This window comes from Lonchura striata, chromosome 36 (genome assembly GCF_050655825.1).
Source record: "Lonchura striata isolate lonStrDom1 chromosome 36, ASM5065582v1, whole genome shotgun sequence".
Classification (NCBI taxonomy): domain Eukaryota; kingdom Metazoa; phylum Chordata; class Aves; order Passeriformes; family Estrildidae; genus Lonchura; species Lonchura striata.
In genome coordinates this window covers 1881161-1886253 of record NC_140738.1, presented here as the reverse complement: position 1 = coordinate 1886253, position 5093 = coordinate 1881161, and positions in this window count along the sequence as shown.

Genomic DNA, 5093 nt, shown 5'->3' with positions numbered 1-5093 from the left:
ATTGGTAAACTGAATCGCCCTGGGATTTTGGAAATAATTACAAATTGGCCCGAAGGTGAAAGTTTTGGTGTCACAGATGAAGAAGAAGAACCAGTGACACAGGCTGAAGAAGCTCCACCATACAACCAACTGCCAGCAGAGGAACCACATTAGGCTCTATTCACTGACAGTTCTTGTCGCATCGTAGGGATGAATCGGAAGTGGAAAGCAGCTGTATGGAGTCCCACACAATGGGTTGCAGAGGCCACTGAAGGAGAAGGTGGATCAAGCCAGCTTGCTGAACTCAAAGCCGTTCAACTGGCCCTAGACATTGCAGAAAGGGAGAAGTGGCCAAAGCTCTACCTCTACACTGATTCATGGATGGTAGCCAGTGCTCTGTGGGGGTGGCTGGAGAGATAGAAAGAGGCTAACTGGCAGTGTAGAGGAAAACCTATTTGGGCTACTGAAGAGAGGAAAGATATCGCTACCTGGGTAGAGAAGCTACCTGTGAAGGTTCACCATGTAGATGCCCATGTCCCCAGAAGCAGAGCTAATGAAGAGCAGCAAAACAATCAGCAGGTAGATCAGGCTGCAAAGATAGGGGTATCAAAGATAGACCTGGATTGGGAACACAAGGGGGAGTTGTTCCTGGCACGATGGGCCCGTGATGCCTCAGGTCATCAGGGCAGAGATGCCACCTACAAGTGGGCATGAGACTGAGGGGTGGATCTAGCCATGGACAGTGTTCCATCACCATCATGTGATCCATGACTGTGAGACCTGTGCTGCCATCAAACAGGCCAAGCGGGTGAAGCCCCTCTGGTATGGTCGACAGTGGTCCAAGTACAGCTATGGGGAGGCCTGGCAGATTGACCACATCACACTGCCCCAGACACGCCAAGGCAAGCGCTACGTGCTCACCATGGTAGAAACCACCACTGGAAGGTTGGAAGCCTAGCCTTTCCTGTGTCTCATGCTACAGCCCCTAACACCATCCTGGGCCTTGAAAAGCAGGTCCTTTGGAGGCATGGTACCCCTGAGAGGATTGAGTCAGCAAATGGGACTCATTTCAAGAACAGCCTTATCAACACCTGGGCTAGGGAACATGGCATTGAGTGGGTGTACCACATCCCCTACCATGCACCAGCTGCAGGCAAAGTGGAGAGGTACAATGGACTGTTAAAAATCACCTTAAGAGCATTGGGTGGGGGATCTTTCAAAAATTGGGAGCAGCATTTAGCAAAGGCCACCTGGTTAGTTAACAGCCGAGGTTCCACCAATCGAGCAGGTCCTGCCCAGTCTGAGCCCCTGAATAGAGTAGATGGAGATAAAGTCCCAGTGGCACATGCCAGAGGTTTGTTAGGGAAATCAGTGTGGATCAATTCTGCCTCAAGTAAGAAAAACCCATTTGTGGGATTGTCTTTGCTCAGGGACCAGGCTGTACATGGTGGATAATGCAGAGAGATGGAGCAACACGATGTGTACCTCAGGGGGATCTGACTGTGGGGTGAGACTCGTGCAAATATCAATGTTTGCTGGATGTTACTGCCAGTGTCTGTACATGAAAACACACAGACATGAGACAGAAGGAAATGTGTAAGTGTCAAAGGTTTGAGCAAGTGAAGTAGAAGGAAATGTGTAAATGTCAAAAGTTTGAGTAAATGAGATGGAAGGAAATGTTTATGAGTAAGTGAAAGATGGAAGTTTTTACTTGATGGAGTTTTTACATGATGTTGAAGATATGGAGATAAGGGGTGGAATGTCTGAGGGTGACGTTATGGTGTTTGTATCTCCAATTGTGTGTTCTGTGTGTGTTTGATATTCTGTTCTGTGCTCTCAGAACTGACTCAGAAAGTGAAGGTTTGTTTTGCCTTGTTATCAGCTGGCTCACCTCCCACCATGGTCTGCTGTCTAGTAGAGGCCAGTGCTGGCTGGCTTGCTTTGCTTTGCTTGCTGGCTTTTGCTTGCTTTGCTTTGCTTTTTTTTTTGCTTGCTTTTGCTTTTGCCTTTGCTTTTTAAATTAGTTTAGCTAAGCAGTCCAGTTCTTTCCCTGGACTGTTTCTTTTCCCTTTCCCTTTCCTGAATACCATCCAACCTGCTCCGGAATGGGATTTGGGAAACACCGAGGAGCACCGGGAGCCTGCGCTCTGTGATCTGTAGCAGCCATCCCCAGTGCCCAGAGCAATCCCCAGCGCCCAGACCCGGGCGACCACTCCCAGGAGAGACTTTCTGGATTTGTCATCTCTGCAGAATGGTGAAAGAGTTTTGTTGTCATCTGATGTTGTTCATTTTTTTAGTGCTGGGAAGGGTTTTGTTTGTTAAATAAACAGGTTCTTTTCAATTTCTGTCCGAGAAAATTCTTCCCGAACCAGGTGGGTGGGGATGGGTTGTGGGGGTTTGTTTTCTGCGGGCTCCTTTCAGAGGTTTTATCTAAAATTTGCTCTAAACTAGAACAAGTATTTTTCTGCAAAACTTGTGGCTTGAGAGAGTGGAAAAAAACCCTGTTGTAATCATATTTTGGTTCCAATTACTTTGTGTTGGTATGGAGCAATTACTGGTTATGTTGTTTGAATTCATAGTGTCTCTTGGGGTGAAGGCTTGCATGTGTCTCTGGTCCCTAGGGTTTTTTGAGATCTTAATCCCTCTATGGTCCCTGGGTTTATTTTTTTATCCAGGAATAGCTCCAGTATTGTCCCTAATATGTAGTTTTTGGAGTAGAAGAGCACTGACCAGAATACCCATCAGGCTGGGCTTGGGTGTCATGGCTTGCAGGGAGTTTATGAAGGTGCTGAAGTCTGTTCCAGGAATGCATGGATCATGGTCATGATTGTGCAGCCAGTTTGTTAGAGGAGTAGCAAGGGATGAGGCTTTTAAACCTTTGCTTTCCTTCTTCTCCTCTGAATCTCTTAGCTCCCTATTAGAGAATGTTCTGTTTCCCCTGACTGTTAAAGAGACCATCTTCCTGGTGTTTAATCTGGTAACTTTCTCTATACAGTCTGCAGTCTCTCTAGAATGAGGGCTGAGATTTCTAGAGGGGCTGAAGAGACCCCTGACCCAGGAGTAGACCCAGGTGTGAGAAATCCTGAGTGGTGTGGGAAATGGGGGGACGGGAATTGGCACATAGACCGTTTTCCCACATTCAAATCGATTTTACTGATTTGCCTAAAGTAGGAAGGTATAAACACTTATTGGTGATAATAGATCACTTGACTCACTTTGTAGAGACATTCCTTACCTCCAGGGCAACTACACAAACAGTAGTAAAAATACTATTAGAAGAGATAATCCCCCGCTATGAACTAGCAGAAGTAATAGACTCAGACAGAGGGCCACACTTTGCCTCCAAAATAATTAAAGAAGTAGTTACAATGCTAGGAACAAAGTGGCAATATCATACTCCCTAGCATCCACAAAGCTTGGGTAAAGTGGAAAGTGTAAATGGGAAAATTAAGAAACAACTAACTAAATCGATGTATAAAACACAGTTATCTTGGGTAAAATGTTTACCTTTAGCCTTGTTAAATATAAGAACTCAGCCCAGAACTGATATTGGAATTTCTCCATTTGAAATGCTTTATGGGATGCCTTATGACATGGATTCTCCTATAGATCACCCTGAAATGAGTAATCAACAAATTAACCAATATGTCAAGCAACTTATGAAAGCTCGGGAAGGGCTTAGAAGAGCTGAGTTACTAGTGCAAAAACCTCCTTTAGAGCTAGCAATCCATAATATAAATCCAGGTGATAAGGTGTTAATAAAAACCTGGAAAGAAACCTCACTGACCCCAAACTGGGAAGCCCCCTGTGTTGTTTTACTCACTACAGAATTTGCAGTCAGAACCGCCGAGGAGGGGTGGACCCATGCGAGCCGAATAAAGGGAGCGATTCCTGCTGCTGCCGAAGAGCCCTGGAGAATAACCAGCCAGCCCGGGAACCTTAAGGTCACATTTAAATGGACTGAATGGACTCAGTAAGAATTGTACAAACCAGCTGGTATAGTGAGATATTGGACTATGGATATCCTATAACTAATGATTTTAGAGTATATTGTGCAAATAAGGATTGTAATTGTTACCCTTTTGTATGCTCTATTTGTAAAATTTGCCAGGAACGGTGGTGGGTCTATAGTTACAGAGGCACTCCTCCTAGGGGTATTTGTAAAGGTGTTATCAGTTAGAAAGAGAACTGACAGAGTCAGTCCTAAGGATTGGAGAAGAGAACGGGACCCTACCAAGGGAATCCAAGAGTGGTGGGAGGTGTTTACTAAGGGGGCTAGGCCTGAAAATTGTTGTTTCCACTCCAATGAACCAATTCCCCCAGTTGTTCAAATTATCAAAGGGAATTGCCGGAAAACTTTACCTGGGATTCAGTGTGACTCATCACAAGTGAAGGATAAAAGCTGAGAATCATTCAAAAAGAGGCAGCAAAAACAGAGTAAGGGTCCTCCTGAAGAATATCCTTGCTGCTGAGAAGATGGTGCGCCTCGCGGCTCGGAGCAACCGAGTCGGCGAGCGAGGCAGAGGGATAAGAAGCGGTGGAGGAAAGAGCCCTCAGACTGGGACAATTCAAAGTATTTCAAGAACTGCCTCAAGGATACTGATCTCCCAAGGGTAAAGGTGAGCCCGGCAATAACATGTCAAAACAAACACTGGGAATGGGGAGATAATGATAATCAAACCCTGGGGCAGTTTGGACTCCACCCTTGCTGGCAAATTCTGTGCATATTAGTTATATGTTGTACCTGGCCTGGTCAAGGGGACTATGCATACCAGCCATTTAATTGGACTCTGACCAAAATAGAGCAAGGGAAAGTTGTTAAGCATAATGCCACCACTGTAACTCCCATGTTTTTTTTGTTACTAATGAGGACTTGGTAAACTCTGTGTGGAGGAGATGGAGTAAACCTGAACTCCGGGCTACCTATTGGTGTCCTAGTTCCAATCCTGGGGGGGGATATTGAAATTATCCTGGGGAATATCTGTGAGTATTAGGGCTGTGAAGCCATAGCAACCGCCTAGTCTGTCACCCATCCAGATAAATTTTTAAAGGTCTCATGGTACCTTGAGAGGTGCAAAATTCTGGAGTATGGCACTCAAGGAGAAATTCTGTAT